Source organism: Macrobrachium rosenbergii, chromosome 54, assembly GCF_040412425.1.
Source record: "Macrobrachium rosenbergii isolate ZJJX-2024 chromosome 54, ASM4041242v1, whole genome shotgun sequence".
Taxonomy (NCBI): Eukaryota; Metazoa; Arthropoda; class Malacostraca; order Decapoda; family Palaemonidae; genus Macrobrachium; species Macrobrachium rosenbergii.
The window spans coordinates 44,121,143-44,146,226 of record NC_089794.1 but is presented as its reverse complement, the minus strand read 5'-3'; the positions used below and the strand labels follow the sequence as shown (position 1 = coordinate 44,146,226).

Here is a 25,084-nt window from a genome sequence, read left to right as displayed (position 1 = left end):
AACAATAAAAATAAAAATAAAACTACAAGAGAGCACCATCTTCAATCAAAAAACAATTAGCCTAGTAAGACCAAAAAAAATAGGAACCCAACCTGGAGGGGTACCTAGGCGGGGCATCACTCCCACAAAGGCCAGTAGGCCAATGAACGTAATTCATAAAAAAAAGCCACATGAAGGAACCACCAGGAAGGGAACCAAGGGGGCAAAAATATATCTATAACGACAAGGAGACAACTCCAACTGAAAAGAACAGAAGGAGACGCCTGCATGTCGACATGGCTGGCTGGGGGCGCTTGGGCGTCATAATAAGATCTCAATATTTATGAAAATACGAGACCATAACAGCCAAAAAATAGAACAAAACCCCACAAGAAGATGGTACTTAACTTGGAAATGGTAAAGCTGCTCGACGCCATCGCAGAAAGCAGAAAAATCCAAAATAATGAAGATGAGCACACAAAAGAAACAGCGATTTCACGTGCTAGAAAATGGAATGTGGTAGGTGGCGCTGGTGTCGCCGTCCTGGCGGGTGTTTGGTGTGGGGGCTGTAACGGCTCACCGCTCTGTTCCGGGGATTTTGATAAGGAGATCTTTCAGTAGGTTTCCGTGGTAGTGGTAATTCACTCACCCCTTCTTATACCGACGCCTTCCTAGAAGACGCTCGACTGGGGGTAGTAACCCCAGCTTTCCTGAAAGCTCTTTTTCTCTGGTATATCTAGCAAGGTTATACCTAGAAATTCGTGCTGTAATGGAATTTCACCGGCTGACACGGGACTGGACTCAGAAAAGTCCTTTTACCAGATACTGTATCCATGCATTTTCAATTTCAAAAATTATTTCTAAATTCTTGATTTCCTAACAGTTCTTGGATATGCTTACCTGTGCAAGTCTTAAATCTGAGTCTGGATAAATGAAGAAGCTGTCTATTCCAAAGTGGGCCTCCAATCATCACACATGACCAGTACATTTAATACATTTCTACCTACAATGCATTAACTGCTAAAACACTATGATATGACGTGTGTGTGAAATGAAACTCATTTATACTGTATTCATCTTTGTAGCATAGTATGTTCCTGTTACTTTACTGTAACCTCAAGTGCACTGGTTTAAATCCTACCAAGGAAAGGAAAGCTCCTTTATTTCTCACTCAGATTCAAGGCTTGTAGTGAAAAGTATATATAAAAAATAAAGACGGACATTGGGAAATTATGAAGTAACTGTGGCCATTAAAAATCCATATATGTACATTATAGTACATATGATAGAGGTCTAGCAAAATCTACCTACAAAATCACTTCAATTTAATGGACTTCAACTTATAGGATTTTTACTTACTGGATATGTTTGAGTCTGGAAAAATAAAAATGCAATTCTTCTATATCTATGCTTATATAAGTAAACAAATCTCAATATTATGAATCCCAACAAAGAGTATGTTTTTCTATAATCACCTTTGGGTAAGTTTCAGCTGTTCTACCTCGTCTCTTTCATATGAATGAACTTGTCATGAAATTATTGCTAAGTTTTAATATAGTTATAGAACAAAATAATTAATTCTCTTATTTGTACACCTAATGAAAGCAGCTAATTTTGAAAGGTATGTGCAGGGCAAATTTTTTAACTGCATGTTAATATAAACATTTTGTTTCTCTTCTTAAAGAATGAATTATCAATTTATACCTGTAGTACTGTAGGTCTTAAGGAACAATGAATAACACATGCATAAAGACGTTGTCAATAATAAAGTACACTTGTTATATAAATCCTAATATATACAAAAAATTACTTTATTCATAAATAGAAGCAATTCATTTACAAGACAAATGCATACAAAAGTCACAATGTAAGAACAACTGGCATCCTTCTATACCTATCATTCCTGATGACTCTGCCTTAAGCTTAGTACAGTACTGTATTGTCCATTTCCATGTTGAGTAGAAACTCAGTGTGGGAAAATGTTAGTTTGGTGTGCAAAATATATAAGTAAACCTTTGATCATTCACACAAATACATCCAAGAGTGGTGCCACTACATCCAAAGTGCAGAAAAAGGAACAGTTGCCAAACCTGCCTAGGCTATGCTCCCTCTAGGCTACCCAAAAATCCTACTGTAACCCTGGTTAGCCTATGAAAATATACACTAACTTAAAAAGTTGTACAGGATTCACAGATACACAAAATTTTTTTATACCAAGAGTACACTATTTTAAACACAAACAATAAAAAATATGACACTTTACCTAGTAAAAACTATCATTCAAGAACTTACTGAAATTACATAATCATGAGCAAGTAACTACTACTGTTCAGTAACTTCAAACAAAAGACTTCACAAGATATTGTACTGTATTGTATGTATATAATGTATGTACCTGTGAGTTAAGTAAAATTTACCACAAACAGTTCACTGTCAACAATTCACAGTTAAACATATTCACCGTCAAACAAATCATCGCCAAAATAGGAATAAAAGAAATGTTTGCATGTGTTTGTGTGTGTATGTATAAAAGATACCAATATACTTCACCAAAAGTTTTTCAAAGTATATTTTATAAATAAGAAAATTTACTAAAATTTATTGTAAAAGTTTTTTTAAGAAAAAATTAAACACAACATTTCCAATAATACATGTTATGATCCACTCCATGTTTGAATCATATTTCTGAAGAAAGTCTCAGAATTCATTAGGCATAAAACTATATGCTTTTTCTGTCTGAATAAACTGAGAGGCTGTTTCCAAAGAATCTCCTATGCCAAAGTATAAAAGGATTTTGACAAAGGAAAAATCTATTTCTGGAGAGGGGCCCGTGTCACCCGGTGAAATAGTCCATTCAGCACTTATTTCTAGGTAATTCCGTTGCTAGATACCAGAGAAAGCTAAATGAAATGCTGGAGTTACTACTACCCCAGAGCGAGCTCCACTAGATGGAGTCGTGTATGGAAAAGGGTGAACTACAAAAACACGGAACCTTATCCTATAGAGATTCCCAATGTCAAAAGTCCCAACGAGAGAGGTGCCGATACAAGCCCATGCACTACTCATGGACTGTATACAAGGCAACACTAGCCGCATTCCATGTTAGCACCCACCTCACTAGAATGAAGTTTAACAAGGGAGGGAGAGAATGAAAAACAGGGGTGGGTCACCGGGTGACACTACCCCTCTCCAGAAATAGATTTTCCTTTGTCAAAATCCTTTTTCTGGATCGGGGTCCCGTGTCACCCGGTGAAATAGTAACAGAGAAATAAACATCATTCTTATGCTATTAAAGACTTAAATAGAAACGTTGAAAACTAGGAGAATTCTACCCTGAACATAAGTAAGGTCCTCTAAGTTCATGTAATGAAAATAATGTAAGTGGTCACCGTCTAAAGATCATGAGCTTAGAACAGCACCTGAATAGGCTTGTATTAAGAAAATACTTCCTGCCTAATAGCGGACCCAATGACAGTGCCCCCTTTTTTTAAAGGAGAGGACCTGACAAAATTGCGAGGTCCTGTCTAAAAAAAGCCTGCAAGAAGAAAAAAACTGGACACAGAAACAGACCTTGTAAAAGGGGAGTACTTTCCAAGGTGACCACCGAAAATGAGGACCTTCAATTGTAGAGAGAAAGTTAGGGTGAGGAATTCACAACACTACCCCTGATGAGGGGAAACCAAACTGATTGGTTCCAGCGCCAGACAGGGCAGACAGTACAGGAAAACTAACACTAGAAGCTAAGCTGATTAAAAATTTTGGGACTTCCTTAACAAGGAAAGATAAGAACGAGATGATTGTTGGTTTGCCGAAGCTAACTCCGATACATTACTCAAAGACCAGGAAACCGAATGTGGACGGAGTACTGTTCTTAGACGAACACAGACCTTAGGGATGAAAGTTAAGGGCCTGTGAGTCTGGTTCCAACAAAACACTTTGCTCGAGGCCAATGCGGCCGCATCAGTACTGTAGCTTCGAAAACTATGTGAAGAGTGCTAGTTACTTAACTGCAGAACCATACTGCAGTAGAGTAGGATCCCTTAACTGATTTCAGGAAAACAGAAATAACAGGACCAATATCAGTTTCCTCCTAAACTGTAAGATTCACAAAGACCACAAAGCCAGGACATCAGAGCTTGAGTGGGCTGGCGCAGCTGAGTTTATACCAGACGGGACAGCTTGATAGTTTGTGGCTGAATTGGGTTGCAAACTGACCTACTTCCAGGCCCAGGAAAAGGTCACAAGACTACCTGAATGACGCTCCGCCTAAGGACTATTCCGACACCAGGGGGGAGGCCCTGGATAGGGAAAAAGCAGTGACCTTTTGGACCCCTACGAGAAGGGTGGTAGACAGAAGCACCTGCGTCTGTTGGTTATGGAGAAGAATGAACCATAACCTGAACGAAGCAATTCGAGTCCAAAACCACTTGTTTACATGCAGCGCACTATTGCTGTTTTGTTCAGAACCAGCCTAAAAGGAAACCTCTTGGGGAAGAAGTTTCAAGAACAGGAAGACTGTCACCGCCCTCCAGAGCGTTGATATGGAACTGCCGGAACGTGACCGACTAAGTACCATGTACTTCATTGGGCCAAAAATATCCACCTCACCCGCCCAGAGAGGTGACGGTGTGGAATACTGAGGCCGGAGGGGAAAGCTGGAGAGGAACTGACTTGGGTAAGCACTTGACAGTTGTGCAGGGCCGGAGGCCACTATTCAAGCAGGAGGAATCAAGGAGACACGTCCCTGACTCCACCATACCCCCGGTCATAAACTCCAGCTTTGACTTCAGAAGGAGAACCGTCACTAAAGCAAACTGGAGAAAACCCAGGACCTTTTCTTGGGCACGGGGAGGTATGCTTGAGATGATGAAATGATAAGATGCCCTTGTTATCTCTTTCCACTTCCACTGGATTCATAACTACGGGAAGGTTACCCTCCTGAATCAGGTGGGATTCCTTCCTGGTTACTTAGAAGCCCAAAGACTCTAGAAACCGATTATAATGACCGGGGCCCTCAGGCAATTCCCGACGCTGGGTGCCCAAATGAGCCAGGCAACTAGATATGCAGCTAGCATAGCCTCCTAATACCGGAGCTGTTGAACTACGGTATTGTTCAAACTGGCAAAGACTCTGGAGCCGTATTGAGGAGGGCATGAACCTGAAGGGGTACGCCTGCTCCCCGAGTCTGAATCCCAGAAGGGATAGGACCTTTCTGCAACCAAGATGTGAAAGGAAGCATCGGAAAGGTCTATAGAAGTGGTTACGGCTCCACGGCGCAGTAGGATCCGAACCCACAAGACTGTAAGCAACCGAGACTTGCCGCAAGAATAAGGAAAACAAACGGGACACGCCCGGAAAAATTTTCCAGTGGAAGGGAACTTCCTAGGCAGACTGAAAAAGCCTGACAGGCCATTCGCAAAGACCCCCAGAACTCTGGCCGGAGGTTGACTGAACCTGATTGGGGGGAACAACAGTCCAGCTCCCCCCCCGGGCCCTGATAACTATACTCTGGGCCCAGGAACTGAAGTTCCAGTGGCCCCGAAAATGGTACAGCCTCCCACCCATATGAGAAATACTACAGGGAGGAGGCTTGATTGCCTCCCGTGAAGCGAATGCCTTCCCAAATTCTCGGAGAGGAGTAGGATGCATCCTGCTCCTATGATAACCCTGAGGGTCAGAGCCTCTGGCCAAATGTCTAGTGAAAATTCTTTCCTTAGGTTTTGGTATGAAGCAAAGAAAACTCCGGCGGGCACGTGGGGGAGGCAGAGACACACGGGGGCGATACAAGGGGCTGATGTGTTGGCTGAACCCGCACACATCGAGGTGGAGGCTGGGAGTGAGAGCTGACGGCTGTCTAGGGGCAGAGACCTGAAGCGCCTGCACACCGCCTGAGCAGGGGGGCTCTTGAACTACATGAACTTCTTGCCGGACTTGGGACAGGTCCCGGCAAGATCAGACCGTTTCTGCTCGTAGGGTAGACACCCATGAGAACGGAGGCTCTGGGTAACAATAGTAGCCCAAGACGGGCCGTAACAACGCCCACCTGGGGAAAAGATTAATTCTCCAGGTGAAACTGTTCATAAGATTCTTCAGCTCAAGGCGGAACGGGCAAGCCTGACTTACACCCTGTTTCAGCTTCCGAAAATTGACTCCGGAAGCTTAGGGAGCTGTACGCTGAAGAAATTAGAAGCGTAGTCCGGGGTTAGAAGATTCACTGTGAATGTATCTGTGATATCTGTCTCCCGGAAATGCCTCAGCGATACATTTTCAAAACAAGCCTGTTGATAAGAGGGGCTACATTCGGAGCACAAGGGGTAAGAAACAGGGCTCCCAAAGAGAGCACGGTAAGACCCCACAGCTGGCGTGAACTTGGAATTTTCCGCCTGCCACTCCATTAGAGTCCTCAGGGAGACGATGTGTCCAGCCCCTAGCTGAGGGCTCACTTATGGATCCTGCCAGACAGATGCCATGCTCGTTCTGACAGTCTGGTAAAACCCGGATAAGAGGATACCAGACCGGAAGGGAAGAAATGCCCTTCCACCAACCTCCGTGTGCCCACACCCCCGACAGGAGGGTGCCTTCATGCTGGGAAGCATAAAGGGAAGGCACCAAGATTCCCCAGACTGGAGGGGAAAAGAGGTGGAGATGTCCGAACGATAGAATTCGAACGGAACAGGACTTAACAGGTGATCCATTGACAATGAGTCTTGAGATTGATCTCTTGGGATTTAAGCTCCTGGGAAAGGGAAGGCATGGACCATGACGTAGATAGTTAGTTTAATAGGTTGACAATGACCCTCATAACGAGCTCCTTATAAGGAGACCCGTAAAAGAGTTATCCAACAAAGGAAGGAGGGGGTAACCGCCTTGCTTTGCTTGGGCGTGTCCCTTTCAGAAGACGAGGCCAAACTCAGAGATGGCACCGGATTAGAGATCCGAGACGTCCTTGAGGGGGCCCCGAGCGGGTCTTCTTGGTTTAAAAAGGGTGGTCTTTTTTATTTTACTTACTTCACTTTTAGGGACGGTAGACCAGGAACCGTCGAAAAGGGATGAGAAGGTAACGAATCCCCTAAAGGAAAAGTTTGCCTCACCCAATTCCGAGCTAAGCGGAAAAGGTTTGTCTCAATTATTCCCGCACCTACTTATCGCTCCGGGACGATGTTCACAGGTCGAGAACGAGACAGAAGGCATAACGTCTTCAGAAAACTCTCCGTAAACAATTAACTTGGCGAAGAGTTACGAGACTTATTTACCTCAGGAGGGGAAAAATTAGAACCCCAGACACCGGAGGAACAAATATCAATAAGTTATATAAGACGGAGTTTGGCGAAGGAAAAACCGATAGGTGTATATGAAACCTACCAATTTACCGAGAATCTCGCCCGAAACGGAGTTTGGCGGAGGAAATCGATATTCCGCGTATATGAAACCTACCAGAACCATCGAAATCTCGCCCAGAGAGCCCAAACACCGAAAGATTAACTATTAATAAGCCACAAGAGGCGGAGAACCGATAGGTTTATATGAAACCTACCAATTAACAAGAATCCCGCCCGAGACGGAGTTCAAAGAGCGACTATTAATAAGCCACATAAGGTGGAGCTTGACGGAGGTAAAACCAACAGGTGTATATGAAACCTACGGATTCATCAGGTAGCCTGCTCGGGAGAGCATAGCGTACAACGCCACCTGCCGGGTGCCAAACGACTAATAATAAGCCAAAGGAGGCGGCGTTTGGCGGCGATAAAACCTACGGATTCATCAAGTAGCCTGCTCGGAGAGAGCATAGCGTACTTAACAACCTTCCGAGTCAAGAATAAGTCACATGAGGCGGAGTTTGGCGGAGACGAAACCGACAGGTATATATAAAACCTACGGGTTCATCAAGAAGCCTGCTCGAGGAGAGCATAGCGTTTGATGCTAAAATAGCTAAAATCAAAGTAAAAGACTTCTAGACTATTTGCGCAAATAAGTAATAACAAAATTTAAGCAATGAATTGCTTGATAGTGAATCAATATTTTATGCTACAATATTTACATTTCATGAATGGCATTTTCTATGTAGAGTACAGCACATATAGCATACAGTTATATAATTACAAAATCATATGTACTGTAAGGTACATAATGTACTATTTACCCTAAAACAGTGATAGAAAAACAACAATTATGCAAGTAGAGAGAAGAAGCCACGTTGCTGAGGCAGTTTTAATGTGTGATTTTTCCTCCGCCCAAGTCATAGTGGTTGTCCATATACAAATGGTGCCCTTTCCCCTACTGTCAACTGAACACAAAGCACAAGGTATCTCTGTTCCATATCTACTGGGCTTTCTGGGTTGTAAACTTTTATAAAAGTATCTCTATTCAATACTTTTTGGGTTTTTGGCTTGTATAGTTTCATAAAAAAATCTTCCTATGAACAGGAACATCCATTCATCCAGATAAAAGTGTTCTAGCACATGCAAATTTTGGCACAGCCTCTACACAAATTCCATTGCCAGGCTCACTAAAATCAGTGATGTTTGTTTGAACCTGTTGAAAGTCATCATCTGAGCACATCTGCTAAGTAATATTCATTGTTTTTCACCAATACCTTTGTTCTTGGGTCAATTTTAGCACTCCCATCATGTTTGGTACACTCACTGCCATTTATACAGTTTGTATAGCAGTCATTTTCCCACAATCATCTCTGCAGAACTTTTGTATTCACTGTCTCTCAAACGAAGTAACCATGGGAGTTTCTGTATCAGAAACAGCTGTACACAGTCTAAATAAGCTTAAAATTCTGTCATTAGCTGTCTAAGAAAATGACATTTTTATAATAAAATAAAGTTTTATATATACAGTAATTACCCAGTAACTACACAGCTATTACTTTCTAAATATTGCGGCAGTTCAAAATTTGAAATTTGTGGTAACGCTCTATTGTTTTGGTGTAGGTAACTAGAACCCGGCCACTTTCGGGGAAGAATAGGTACAACACTGCTACAGCTCAATTCATTTGTGACCTATGTCCATGAGAGGGGGGAGGTGGGAGGGCTCTGATCATGTAGTTACTTGGTAAGTATATATTGTATAAAACTTTATTTTATTATACAGTAAAACTGTCATTTTATATAAGGTGGGATGCATGGACATATACAGGCAGTCCCCAGTTATCAGTGGGGTTCCGTTCCGATGACATGATGATGAGCGAAAATCGCTGATTTCCGGTTAGCAGTGCCTCTGTTGGGTTTATATCGGGCGCCAATATAATTACTGGTGTCGATAAGCGGAAATTGCCGCATATTGGTGCTAAAAATTGCCGATTTCTGTCACTAGACAAGTGCCGAAAAACTGGATCGCCAATAACCGAGCCCGCCAACAACCGGGGACTACCTGTACTACTCAAAAACACTCAGAAAAAGGAAATGAATTTGAAACACAAAAGTGGCCAGCATTGGTGGAATGCTTGTTGTAACCATACCTGGTGAGAGAGCTACAGCAGGAAGATACTGCCTCTGGTTGGAGCTCATCTCAACCTATAGTGACGCAGCAGTAAAGCCAAGGGTTGTCTCTACTTCAGTGGGGAGCCTTGCAGCCGGGAGTACTCTGAGGGCTGACAAGGCATTACAGAATAAAACAAATGCCCTTGCCCTGGCGCAGTACAACGAAAATGATAAGAAATTTTCTGTTACCACACACTCCTAAAAATAACACCATCACCCATCCATTAAAAACAATGACTGGTGGGTACCCCAGGTATTGTACCTCCAGGCTTCCCAAAACTCAACATCCTTTAACAAGGTGAGGAGATACAGGAATAGAAGGAATACCCCCTATCCTTTGTCGCCCAGTGCCATGCCACCCATGGCCAAAGGACCTAAAGTACTGCAATTACTGTACTGTACACTCTCCACATCACGCAAATAATGGGAAGCAAACACTGATTTGCACTTCCAATATGTTGACTGAAGAATTGTGGAGAGCAATAGCTTCTTCTTAAAAACCAACAAAGTGGCAACTGCTCTTATTTCATGAGCTTTAATTTTAAAAATAGGAAAACATCCTCTTGAATTCCTGAGTGCGACTTGGATATTACGCTCCTCAAAAAGAAGGCCAAGGCATTCTTGGACAGTGGGCGTGAGGGGTTCTTGACCGAACACCATAAACTCTGAGAGGAGCCTCTGATCCTTTTGGTCCTTTCTATATAGTGTTTCAATGTTCTTACTGGGCAAAGAGCTCTCTCTTGGTCTGGTGGTCCAAGGATATCTACTAAATTCTTTATAGTGAACAAATGGGGCTAGGGATTGGACAGAGTTTCACTCTTTGCCAAGAATCTGAGAGTGAATGAACAGACCGCATCTCCCTGCGGAAAACCACTGTCCTATCAAAGGCCTGCAATTCACTGGTCCTCTTTGCTGTAGCCAAGGCAACCAAAAAAAGGGTCTTTCTGGTCAAATCTCTCAGAGATGAGGAGTGAAGGGGCTCAAATGGAGGGCCCAAGAGCCATTTGAGAATCATGTCTAGAGTCCAGGCAACTGACATTGAGTACTCTTGCCTGATTTGTGCACAAATCCAATCCTCTATGTCTAAACACAGAGTTTAGCATGGACCTACAGTATAACTGCTGATGGTGGAGGTAGCAAAACCTCGAGAGGACCTCAGGAACGTTTAAAAAATCAGCAATTTGATCAACAGAGGTTTTAGTAGAAGAGATGTCATGTCTTCGGCACCAGCTACTTAACCCTTAAACGCCGAGCCTCTATTTACAAAAACGTCTCCCGATGCGGCAGCGTTCGTGAGTTAGCCAAAACCAAAAAAAAGTTTTTTCAAAAAATCACAGCACGCTTAGTTTTTAAGATTAAGAGTTCATTTTTGGCTCCTTTTTTTGTCATTGCCTGAAGTTTAGTATGCAACCATCAGAAATGAAAAAAATATCATTATCATATATAAATATTGGAATATATGACAGCGAAAAAAACTCATATAATTGTATACAAATCGCGCTGTAAGCATAACGGTTAAAGCTAATGAGTTAATTTTTTTAGTTGTATTGTACACTAAATTGCAATGATTTTTGGTATATAACAAATTGTAAAACAATCAAAGCAACACAGAGAAAATATTATCACAAAATGATGCATGAATTAACGTAACAGCAGATGTAAAAAAATGTTTTTTTCAAAAATTCACCATAAATCAAAATATTGTGCTAGAGACTTCCCGTTTGTTTAAAAATGAAGCTAATTGATTGAATATTACTAGACTGTAAGTGTTTTAGCTTACAATTGCAGTTTTCAACCATTTCGGTCGAGTTAAAGTTGACCGAAAGTCGAATTTTTTCTATTTATCGTGATTTATATGAAAATATTTCAAAACTGATAAAAGCTACAACCATGAGTTATTTTCTGTTGTATTGTACATGAAATGGCGCACATTTTCATATATAAAACTTTATGTAACGACTAATATAAAACGGTGCAAATATTACGACAACATGACAAAAGAATTTCTGAGATGTTCAGCCAAGTTACCGTGCAGACGTAAGGAAAATGTTTTTTCAAAAATTCACCATAAATCGAAATATTGTGCTAGAGACTTCCAATTTATTGCAAAATGAAGGTAAACGATTGAATATTACTAGAATGTAAGAGTTTTAGCTTACAATTGCATTTTTTTACCATTTCAGTCGAGTTAAAAGTTGACCGAAGGTTGAAATTTTGGCAGTTATCGTGATTTATGTGAAAATATTTCAAAACTGATAAAAGCTACAACCATGAGCTATCTTCTGTTGTATTCTACATGAAATTGCGCACATTTTCATATATAAAAGTTTATGTAACGACTAATGTAAAACGATGCAAACATTACGACAACATGACGAAAGAATTTCTGAGATGTTCGGCCGAGTTACCACGCATGAGACGTAAGAAAAAGTTTTTTTTCAGAAATTCACCATAAATCGAAATATTGTGCTAGAGACTTCCAGTTTGTTGCAAAATGAAGGTACATGATTGAATATTACTAGAATGTAAGAGTTTTAGCTTATAATTGCGTTTTTTACCATTTCGGTCGAGTTAAAGTTGACCCAAGCTTGAAATTTTGGCAGTTATCGTGATTTATATGAAAATATTTCAAAACTGATAAAAGCTACAACCATGAGTTATTTTCTGTTGTATTCTACATGAAATTGTGCACATTTCCATATATAAAAGTTTATGTAACGACTAATATAAAACAGTGCAAAGATTACGACAACGTGATCGAAAGAATTTCTGGCGCAGACGAAGGAAAACGTTTTTTCAAAAATTCACCATAAATCGAAATATTGTGCTAGAGACTTTCAATTGGTTGCAAAATGAAGGTAAATGATTGAATATTACTAGAATGTAAGAGTTTTAGCTTACAATTGCGTTTTTTTACCATTTCGGTCGAGTCAAAGTTGACCGAAGGTTGAAATTTTGGCAGTTATTGTGATTTATATGAAAATATTTCAAAACTGATAAAAGCTACAACCATGAGTTATTTTCTGTTGTATTGTACATGAAATTGCGCACATTTTCATATATAAAACTTTATGTAACGGCTAATATAGAACAGTGCAAAAATTACGACAAAATGAGGAAAGAATTTCTGAAATTTTCGGCCGAGTTACCGCGTGGGCGTAAGAAAAAAGTTTTTTTTCAAAAATTCACCATAAATCGAAATATTGTGCTAGAGACTTCCAATTTGTTGCAAAATGAAGGTACATGATTGAATATTACTAGAATGTAAGAGTTTTAGCTTACAATTGCGTTTTTCGACCATTTCGGTCGAGTCAAAGGAAAACCGAAGGTTGAAATTTTTGTAGTCGACGTGACGGGACGCGTCCACTTGGCACCAACAGACAATTTTAGTCGACGTATGATACGTCCAGTAGGCGTTTAAGGGTTAAGACTGTCCACTTTGCCTGGTAGACATTAGTGGAAGACTGACGTCTGCACTTAGCGATTGCTTCTGAAGCTTTTCTCGAAAGGCCCTTCGCTCTGACAAGTTCCCTGACAGTCTGAAGCCTGTCAGAAAGAGAGTGGATAAGCCTTGGTGAAAACGATGGAAGTGAGGCTGGTTTGGAAGGCTTCGTTTCTGAGGCAGAAGCCTGGGGAAATCTATCAGGAGGTCTGGGAACCACTCCTTCTGTGGCCAAAATGGAGCTACAAGTGCCATGGACATGTGTTGTTGTGAGACACTAACTTGATTAGTACGTACTTCTCTCACCATACTGAATGGCGGGAAGGTGTAAACATCCAGGTTCGACCAGTCCTGGAGCATGGCATCCGTTGCCCATGCCAGAGGGTCCAAGGCTGGGGAGCAATATAAGTGGAGGTGATGATTCTTTGATGTTGCAAAAAGGTCTACCAATGGCTTTCCACACAGTTTCCACAGGTCGGTGCAAACCTGCAGATTCAGAGCCCATTCCGTAAGTAGAACCTGTCTGCAGCAACTTGACTCATCCACAAGAACGTTTAATTTGCCCTGGATAAAGCGAGTTACAATTCTGGTGCAATTGCTCTGTGTCCAGGGAAGATCCTTGGTTGCTTCATAAAGGGAGAAGGAGTGAGTCCCTCCCTGATTCTTGGTACAGGCCAATGCGGTCGTGTTGTCTGAATGGACTATGACTGTCTTGTCGAATATCGTTGTTGCAAAATGCTGAAGGACCAAATGAATGGCCTTCAGCTCCCTTACTTCTCATCTAGAGACCACATCCTGGAAACTTTCATGTCTTCTAAGAGAGCCCCCAACCCAGATCCGACGCATCTGAGTATAATGTTAGGCTGGGGCTCAGCGGTTGCAGTGACTTCCCTACTAGAAATCTTTCTTCTGCAAGCCACCACACATCCTCCTTAATCTCAGGAGATATGTGGAAAATGAAGGAGTCTGGAAGAGTTCTGTGCCAGCTGGCCTTTAGGAAGAGTTGCAGGACTCTTGTGTGTAGTCTTCCTAAAGGCACGAACTTCTCGATGGATGAGAGAAAGCCCAGCAGACTCATCCATTCATTGGCCTAGCAAGATGGGGGAGATAGGAAGTCCCTTACTTTCTGTAAGCAGGCTTGGATTCTTTCGTGGAACGGAAAAGCCCGAAAACTCAGAGCATCGATCCTCATCCCCAAATACAGAATCGATTGAGTCAGAGCTAACTGTGACTTCTGAATGTTGATTAAAAGGCCCAACTCATGGGCAAGAAGAAGTGTCTTCTGAAGGTCCTCCGTGCATCTTATTCTTGATGGGGAGTGTAGTATCCAGTTGTCCAAATACAGACAGACATTGATACCCATGAGATGGAGCCATTTCATCAAAGAGAACACGGGTGAAAACTTGCAGAACTGTAGAAAGGCCAAAGCACAGAGCCCGAAACTGAAAGACTCTGCCCTGGAACACAAACCTAAGATACTTCCTGGAGTCCGGATGTACTGGGACATGGACGTACGCATCCTGCATGTTGATCGTCACCATCCAATCTCCCTGGTGAATGGCTGACAGTACTGATCGGTTCATTTCCACCTTGAACTTGGTGGTCCACACAAAGAAGTTCAGTGCGCTGATGTCCAGGACAGGTCTCCAACCTCCTGATGGCTTGGGACAACAAACACTTGGTTGTAAAAACCTTCTGTGCTTAAGTCTTCGACCACTTCTACAGCTCTTTTCCTGAGTAGAGACTAGACTTATTCCCCCAGGGACAAAAACCTCTCCGAACCTACCGAGTAGGCTGCTAAGCTGATGGGTGAGGACATTAAAGGAGGTTTTCCCTGAATGGGAGGGAACAGCCCTCTTTGAGGACTATGACTACCCAAGGTTCTGCATTCCCGGCTTCCCATTTGTCCCAAAAATGGAGAAGCCTGGCTCCTATGGGGACCTGGAGGACAGGATCCTCACTTGAGAGAGGCAGGTTTAGAGAACGACTTCTTGACTGATTGGGATGACTGCAGTTTCGTGCATGGGTGGGGCTGAAACTTGACTCTTCCGCTCGAAAGGGCTGCTGCTGCAGCGGAGAGACTATCCTCGTACTGAACGAGACTGAAGTACCACGAGTTGGTTCATTGGAACGCCTTGTAGATTGCGCCAAAAGGTCTTGGGTCAACTTCTTCTTGAAGTCTGACGTGACATGTTCTTCTGTAACTCTAGGGAATAATGCAGAATGATCTAATGGTGCGAACATGAGATCTGACCTTTGGGAGGGAGTGATGCCTTTTGTGGTGAACATGTACCACAGTTCTCTCTTCTTGAGAACTCCCATGGAGAATAAGGTAGCCAGCTCTTGGGAGCCATCCCTTATCACCTTACTTGCACATGACAGAACTCCTAACCAGTCTGATGAGAAATTCTCTTGAAGGGAGTTATAGTTCTCAATTTTCTTGGCTAAGACCCCCATGGTCCAGTCTAAGAAGTTGAAGACCTCGAAGACCCTGAACATGTCCCTGGGCTATACGGTTGAGCTCCGAAGACATTAGCATAATCTTAGCGGAGTTGAATGCTGATCTCCGCGCTGAGTCAATAAGGCTGGAGAAGTCCCCCTGGGAGGACGCAGAAACTCCCAAGGAAGGCACTTCCCCAGTGGCGTGTGATAAATACCTCCTTTGTGACAAGCAAGAGGGAGGGGAAAAAAACACAGCCTTACCATGATCCCTCTTCTCTGCTAACCAACTATCAACACTTGATAAAGCCTTCCTAGAAGATGAAGAAAGGACCATCTTCGATAGCCTGGCGGACTCTGTAGGTTGTCTCATCATAAAGGCTGAACCCAGAGACGTTGGGGCCACTGGGGAGAAAAAAGTTGGGTTGCAGAAGAGGAAGCATTTCAGGAGCGCTGCGTAAACAGATGTAGGTTGCTCCTGTTCGATGGCTTCTTCATTCAATGAAATAGAAGAAGGAGCTAAGTCTGGCTGATCCTGTGTCGCAGAAGGTTGCTTCTGCAGAAGTCCTAGAATGCTAGAATGCTATCCAACTGGCGTTGGATAGGCTCCAGTGAAGGATCCGTGACAGCTGGGAGTGGTAGAGCGCATCGACACACATGGGCATGCAGATACAGGGGAACACTTGTGCACAGGTGAGCACTCCGACACAGGTGAACACTTGGACAAATGGCGCTTGAAACTGGGCGCTCTGACACAGGGCGCTCAGACATCACTGGGGATTTGGATACTACATGACCAGACACTCAGCCGCTCAGACACTGGGAGTTCATAAATTGGGCTCTCGGACACTGGGCGTTCAGACACTAGACTCTGAGCGGACACTGGGAGCTTGAACACTGGGTGCTCATAAACTGGGCACTCAGACACTGGACGCTTGAACGCTGAACACTCAGACACTGGACGCTCGGAAGTTGGACACTCCGACACTGGGAGTTCGGACACTGGGCGCTTGGACACTGATCACTTAGACGCTGGGCGCTCGGAAACTGGGCGCTTGGCTGCTGGGTGTTCAAACTTTCTTTGAAGAGGAAGACCGCTTCAGAGCCAAAACTGGCACTCCATCACTGAAGGTTCATGTGAAGCACGATCGGGACTGTCCCAAAAACTGCAGGAGGGAAGTGGACTGCACTCTTGTTCCCTGGGTAGCTTACAGGGAAGCGTGCTCAGCAGAAGGAAAATGCCTTTTCAACAGCCTGGAAACTGTCGAAAAGTGCCTATGCCCTCTGTCTGCACTGGAGTCTGAGTCACTGGACAACAGAGCATGCACATTCGTATGGACGCCTTTCCAACGGCTATCCACCGAGTCCTGGGTACATACACAGGCTCGGTTGAGGGGGCAATACCCATGGGCAAACCCAACCAACCTCCTTGGACCTCCGGTTTGCCTCCTCCCAGGTTTAGGGAACTTGACAGGGACCTCTGTTTAGGAGCATCGGCAGGAAGAGTAGTCACCTCTTGCACTGACACTGCACTTGCACCGACACTGATAACACTCATTTGGCCCATAAGGGCCTTAACAGAAGGCCCAATTTGGGCTATTATTCACTAGAAGACCAAACTTTTGGTCTCCTGGCTTCGAGGCTGGCGATGACATTGGGTTCGGAAGAATGAGAACCAGGTGACAGAGTCGATGGAAAAGTCGGAGGGCTGGTAATGGGGAAAAGCAGTCACAGGTGTAGAAGGAACAGGTTGAATAGCAATATCCAATTTCGGAGAAGAAACCTGACTGGCTAAAGCCGAGTTTAGCTCTAGCAGCCACCTTTCTCTGCCTGTCTCTCTGAGGTTTGTCAAGATGTGTGTCTAAAACTTTCCACTTACCCTGAACCCAGTCTTTGCATTCTTCAAATTTAAGGTCAAAAAAGAGCAAATCTGCCCTCTACAATGGCAACACATAGTGTGTGAGTCATATTTAGCAGAAGTTAGTCTGGTATTACAGCCTTTGCTACAATAAGTAATACTATACAAACCAGAATCAGACATGATAAGTCACAATCAGTCAAAGAACGTCTAAATGGAGAACTAACTTAGCTAATAATGATTAGTGTGCTACCAAAGTGAATGAATACTTCACCAAAGGCGAAAGCTACAACCATCCGACAAAATTTCAAACCAGGGCTGCTCAACCAACCAATGATTAGTCGCTGACCAGCAGAATATACATTGAGCTCTTCAGCAGAGCTGTACCTTTTCTTCCTCGAAAGTGGGTGGGGTCTAGTTACCTACACCGTATTACTTGGTAAGTTACTTATATAAAAAGTATTTTTCTACTATTCCTGGCTATCATCCTGCAATGACAGTTCTCTGAATGAAGACTGTGTTGAAACAGAGAATTTTCCTGCGATCTAATAATTGTGTGAGCCTAAGCAACATAGCCAAGAGCAAACACAAAAGAAAAATCTAAAATCTACAACTGAAGTTAGGCCAATGTAAGTCATCAACCTGAGAGGAAAGACCTCATTGACTATTCCAATTAGTAACCTCAATCAACTAGGATAGGTTTACCCAACTCGAGTCATCATTATCAGTACTTTTGGGGTACCAAAATTACATTACAGTACTAGGTAGGTGCATTAGCAAGACAAGATGATTAGTATTTCCATACAAAGACTATTTTTTGTTATAACTTACCAAGATCAGTTTTTTCAAACTCTGTTACTTCCATTTCCCACCCCATGAAGTTAGCATAGTTTTGATACATCTCAAAAATCTCACGACAGAAGAGCATGGCTTCCTGACCACCAACTCCAGCACTAACTTCAATGGTTATGTCAGTGTCATCCAGTGGTTCTGAGGGTACCATTGCAATCAACACCTGCAAAAATAATTATCATTCAATTCGAAGTATGAACAAGCAACACATATTTTTTGCTTAGAAGAAAAAATATTCTGATAACCAACTTACAAAAGCAATGAATTCTATATTACCTTAAATATGAAGTGTTCTACTTTGTAAAAGGACTAACATTTCAAACCCATAAGAATATGAAAAACAACTTTACATCATATCATGACTACTCAGCCAAACAGCTTTTATCCAGACAAACCTCACATTGAAGGATCATAAGTTCATAATACAAGAAAAACATTCTGAAGAGTTGTGCAGATGTTGATAACTCAATGAACTAAGCATTTTACATCCAATTTAACTTCAATGAAAAGTATGCTTTTCTTACTTTTCACTCCCTAGTTTCATTTTCCTTTTACATATGTGCTTTTGGGATATAAAGAATAATTGCAATATTTGCAATTGTTTAAGTGAAGATTCTTTTTTCAAGCATTCAGTCCTTATGATCGAAGATTTTCACCACAGGGTAGAGAGTTGTTTTAATTCTGCTTTACACTTACTTTGTTCCAACCAACTGCAAGTGTTCATATTTGCCCTAATTGTGTGCTATTTATTATCTTAAACTTTCCCGATGTCAGGTAACTTGGCAACTGAATGATGCCTTGCTATGATTTGGCACTCTTTGTTAGCTGTTGGCTACATAATTACAAGGACTTACTTTTCACTGGTGTATGTTAAATAGTATTACTGTTTCCCATTACATGTACTGTACTTGATTTTTGCAGTTGTGGAACTCTAAGTTCACTTTGTTTCTTGCTTCTTCACCCTGTCTGATGCTCTTTCATTTTCCTTGGTGACAATTCCATTATTTTTGTTGATTTTTGTTACTTTTGGTAATTCTGAGATCACTGAGGTTTTATTTTGTTGGTATTTTCTGTTAATGATAACTGTCTCATTTTCACTGAAAATTTCCTGCAATTAATGTATGTGTGGTTTTTTTAGCTTTGAAAGTGCCTTGTGAGTATGAACTTGTTAGTATTTTCCTGTTTTAGTGATCCTGCTATGATATAAATTCTTATTGGTGATTCCTTTACAAATGGTGACACCATACCTCAGCACAGGTACCTTCGTCTGCCACGTAAATTTTTGGCAATCTTATGTAAAGCCTTGATAGGGATTGACATCATTTTTGCTGCATGTGCCATGGACAAGTGCATTCTGATTTAACATGTGATGCAGTATTTGCAAGGATAAGTCCATTTTACAATGGGTTTTTTTACCTAAGCAGTAAGAGATACAGAAAGCACTAAAGGAAATCCTCAGGTAATTTGTGTGGAGTTAAAATAAGCAATAAAGGGTGGCTGATATCAAAGGTAAAACACAGGCTTCTGCATCACAAAAGGCTTGAGCAGTTAATGATATATTGTAATACTGTAGATAGTAAGGAGGCTTCTTCTATTGAGGGATAATCAACAAAAACTGCTCAAGCCTTTTATGATGCAGAAGCCTGCATTTTACCTTTGATATCAGCCACCCTTTATTGCTTATTTTACTCCACACAAATTACCTAAGGATTTCCTTTAGTGCTTTCTGTACCTCTTACTGCTAAGATAAAAGTCCAATCATCACATGTTAAATCAGCAGCAAAAGTGATGTAAATCCCTATCAAAGCTTTACATAAGACTGCCAAAAAAGTTAACATGGCAGACGAAGGTACCTGTGCTGAGGAGTGGTGTCACTGTTTGTAAAGGAATCACAAATAAGAATTTTTAGCACAGCAGGATCACTAAAACAGGAAAATACTAACAAGTTCATACTCACAAGGCACTTCCAAAGCTAAAAAAAAAACACACACACATTAATTACAGGATGTAATTAACCCTCTAACGCCGAGCCTCTATTTACAAAAGTGTCTGTCCTATGCCGTTAGGGCGTTAAAGAGTTAGAATGGGCCAGCAGAAAAAAAGTTTTTTAAAAAAATCACAGCACGCTTAGTTTTTAAGATTAAGAGTTAATTTTTGGCTCCTGTTTTTTGTCACTGCCTGAAGTTTAGTATGCAACCATCAAAAATGAAAAAAATATCATTATCATATATAAATATTGAAATATATGACAGCTCAAACAAAAATTTTCATATATAATTGTATACAAAATCGCGCTGTGAGCAAAACGGTTAAAGCTAACGAGTTATTTTTTGTCTTTGTATTGTACACTAAATTGCAATGATTTTGGTATATAACAAATTGTAAAACGATCAAAGCAACACAGAGAAAATATTATCACAAAATGATGCATGAATTAACGCCGGACGTAAAAAGTTTTTTAAAAATTCACCATAAATCAAAATATTGTGCTAGAGACTTCCCGTTTGTTGCAAAATGAAGGTAATTGATTGAATATTACTAGACTGTAAGTGTTTTAGCTTACAATTGCAGTTTTCGACCATTTCAATCGAGTTAAAGTTGACCAAAAGTAGAATTTTTCTATTTATCGTGATTTATATGAAAATATTTCAAAACTGATAAAAGCTACAACCATGAGTTATTTTTAGTTGTAGTCTACATGAAATTGCGCATATTTCCATATATAAAACTTTATGTAATGACTAAAATAAAACGGTGCAAACATTACGACAAAGTGACGAAAGAATTTCTGAGATGTTCGGCCAAGTTACTGCGCGGACGTAAGGAAAAAGTTTTTTTCAAAAATTCACCATAAATCAAAATATTGTGCTAGAGACTTCCAGTTTGTTACAAAATGAAGGTACATGATTGAATATTACTAGAATGTAAGAGTTTTAGCTTACAATTGTGTTTTTTTATCATTTCGGTCGCGTTAAAGTTGACCGAAGGTTGAAATTTTGGCACTTATCATGATTTATATGAAAATATTTGAAAACTGATAGATACAACTATGAGTTATTTTCTGTTGTATTCTACATGAAATTGCACACATTTTCATATATAAAACTTTATGTAACGACTAATATAAAATGGTGCAAACATTACGACAAAGTGACGAAAGAATTTCCGAGATGTTTGGCCGAGTTACCGCGCGCGGACGTAAGGAAAAAGTTTTTTTTTAAAAATTCACCATAAATCGAAACATTGTGCTAGAGACTTCCAGTTTGTTGCAAATTGAAGTTACATGATTGAATATTACTAGAATGTAAGACTTTTAGCTTACAATTGCATTTTTCTACCATTTCGGTTGAGTTAAAGTTGACCGAAGCTTGAAATTTTGGCACTTATCATGATTTATATGGAAATATTTCAAAACTGATAAAAGCTACAACCATGAGTTATTTTCAGTTGTATTCTACATGAAATTGCGCACATTTCCATATATAAAACTTTATGCAACGACTAATATAAAACGGTGCAAACATTACGACAAAGTGACAAAAGAATTTCCGAGATGTTTGGCAGAGTTACCGCGCGCGGACTTAAGGGAAAAGTTTTTTCAAAAATTCACCATAAATCGTAATATTGTGCTAGAGACTTCCAATTTATTGCAAAATGAAGGTAAATGATTGAATATTACTAGAATGTAAGAGTTTTAGCTTACAATTGCGTTTTTCGACCATTTCGGTCGAGTTAAAGGTGACCAAAGGTTGAAATTTTGGCACTTTATCATGATTTATATGGAAATATTTAAAAACTGACAGAAGCTACAACCATGAGTTATTTTCTGTTGTATTGTACATGAAATTGCGCACATTTCCATATATAAAACTTTATGTAACAACTAATATAAACCGGTGCAAAAATTACGACAAAATGACCAAAGAATTTCTGAAATTTTCGGCCGAGTTACCGCGCGGATGTAAGGAAAAAGTTGTTTTTAAAAATTCACCATAAATCGAAATATTGTGCTAGAGACTTCCAATTTGTTGCAAAATGTAGGTAAATGATTTAATATTACTAGAATGTAAGAGTTTTAGCTTACAATTGCGTTTTTCGACCATTTCGGTCGCGTCAAAGTTGACCGAAGGTTGAAATTTTTTGTAGTCGACATACGGTACGTCCACTCGGCACCCAACGGACAATTTTAGTCAACGCACGATTAGTCCAGTCGGCGTTTAGGGTTAATGTATTTCTTGAACTGCTGACTATTTTTGGCAAGCACTGCCTTGTTCTGGGCAGAATAGCATAAACAAAATATATAGTAGTATATGTGCTGAATTTGTCTGGATAGTCAAGAGATTACTGTAGTGACAAATAAAACCACTCGATGTACATTATTATTACACAGTAGGCTAGATAAACAAAACATCTGAGTCCCATTTCTGGACTACCTTAGGACTTGCCTGAAGTTGTTCATAAATTAAAATTTAAAATTACAGTTGGGTAAAGTTCTAGAAGTTGGACAGCTGAGAAGGAAAAGACTAAAGGGAAAGGATGAAAGTAAAAAGCAAAAAGCAATGCTGGTGGAAGCAAAAGGATGCTATAAAAAAGATTTAGTAACATCTAAAGTAAGTCATAATCAAGTAAACTTAGCAAAAGCAAAAGAAAATGCAAGAAATTTTTTAAAACTAACATCATGCCATGAAACACTCTTAATAAAAATACCAAAATGCATGAAAAACTGTAAACAACAATCAGCATTCAGTTTTCCACAGTAGAAAACTAAAAACCTTCAAACCAACATACAAATAAAGCACAAAAATTGGTGAATCATACACAACAAATAACAAAAACAAGTAGAGAGTTGGTAAACCTACAGCTGCCAATCTCCACACAAACATGCAACAAGTTAACTTAAACACAAAAAAACTCAGTTGAAAACCATAAAGTAACTAATAGATCTAATGACAAAAAATATTATGCAGATTTGTTTGCATATAAGGATAAAAAATCAAGATTTAGCTGTCAATAACATAAACTGAATTATAATGAAGGCTTTGGCACTGACTTCAAAAGACATTTAATAGTATATTTCTGCTCATTGGAATTTCTTTAGTTTTTCATTCTGATAACAGATAGGAATTTGTTTCCAGTGAATTTTCTGGATTCATCTAGAAATGTGTTCCAAGGGATCACAACAAGTCCATATTTTCACCAAAGTAGCGGTGAGGCAGAGCAGGTCATTTAACCTCTTCCCGCTCAACCCGTGTATTCTCGGGTTTAAGATGACCAATCATATTTCAGTAAGCCAGTATACTCGAAATTCTGTTATCTCTTTCCTAGCAACTCCCAGTAAACTCGGCTGTTGTTTATATTAGTCTCCCACTATAGAAAGCCGTTTTCTATGCATGTAAGTGCCTTTTTTTTTAGAAAATTGTAGCTACCTTGGCGCCAGTTGGCCATTGGAGACGCGTCCTTTCATCAGGCAGGATTTCCATTGTTTTTCCGGGATTTTCTTTTATTATTATTGATATAACTATCATGAGTAGTGAGAGTGACAGTGATACAGAGTATTATGATGGAATGGACGATTCAGGAGCGAAAGTGATGGTGATATGACGTCAGAATACTCTGATACTTCAGATGAAGATGATGACGATAATGTTCCTGATAACCAAGGCTGGCAAAGAATAACAATTTCGGATGATAAACCACCTCTCCTCCACAGCCTGCATTTCCCTTTATTGGTGATAATATAATTCATCATGTATATAATACTGAAGATGATGAAGAAAATACATATATTCAGTATTTTGAGTCATTTCTTGATGACAATATTTTAGACATTATTGTCTGACAGAGACGAACAGGAATGCTGAACAAAAGTTGAGTGGAAAATCAGAAACAGAGAAAAGAAATGGCACCAAACATATCGGGAAGAAATGAGGATTTTCCTTAGTGTTATTATGCTACAGGGGATTGTAAAGAAACCTGAAGAAAGCCAATACTGGTCTAAGATGCCTTTGTTACATACACCAATTTTTGCTAAAATTATGCCATATCGCAGATTTTGCAAAATAAAACAGTATTTGCATTTGTCAAATAATGAGGATTTTGACCTCACACTCATCCTTGCCCAAAGCTCAACAAAATCTGGAAGTTTTATAATAGCATTGTTAGCAAATTCAAAAGTATGTACACGCCTAAACAAATGTAGCTATAGACGAAAGTCTTTTACTTTATAAAGGACGTCTTGGTTGGGTAAAATATTTGCCACTAAAAAGAGCTAGATTTGGTATAAAATATTTCATGTTGTGTGAATCAGAATCAGGATATGTTTGGAATTTTGTCATTTATACAGGTCAAGGAACAATGTTTGATAATGATTATGAAGACCTTCCAGTGTCTTCAAAATTGTTATGACGCTGATGAAGCCATTACTGAAAAAAAAGGCTATTGCCTTACAATGGATAATTATTATAACTCTCCCCAATAGCAGATTTACTGACAGAAAATGAAACAGATGTATATGGCACTGTCCGTGTTAGTAGAAAGGAAATGCCCTCTGGATTGAAACAAGAAAAACTGCAGAAAGGCGGTATGGTGGCTTACAAAAGAAGAAAAGTAACAGCAATAAAATGGAAGGATAAGAAAGATGTTGTATTACTTTCCACAGTCCATAACACAGAAATGGTAGAAACAGAAAAAAGAGGAAAATTGGTGAAGAAGCCTAAACTAGTTATGGATTACAATAACACAATGGGAGGGGTTGACAAAGTAGATCAACGTCTCCAGGATTATCCTCTTACAAGAAAAAGGAGAAAGAGGTATTACAAGAAAATGATATTTTTATGATAAAATAAAGTTTTGTGCATGCTTACTCCGGCAGATATATACTTAGCTATAGTCTCCGACGTTCCCGATAGAATTTCAAAAACTCGCGACACACGCACAGGTAGGTCAGGTGATCAACCATACCCGCCGCTGGGTGGCGGAATAGGAACCATTCCGTTTTCTAATCAGATTTTCTCTTCCACCTGTCTC

General features: G+C 40.4%; 2 pseudogenes; both read right to left on the bottom strand.

Annotated features, from left to right (window-relative positions):
- LOC136834658 (peptide chain release factor 1-like, mitochondrial) overlaps nucleotides 1-19,303 on the bottom strand; it is an 82,431-nt pseudogene extending 63,128 nt beyond the window's left edge.
- The window catches only part of LOC136835047 (peptide chain release factor 1-like, mitochondrial), a 258,457-nt pseudogene that overhangs the window by 230,154 nt on the left and 3,219 nt on the right, over nucleotides 1-25,084 (bottom strand).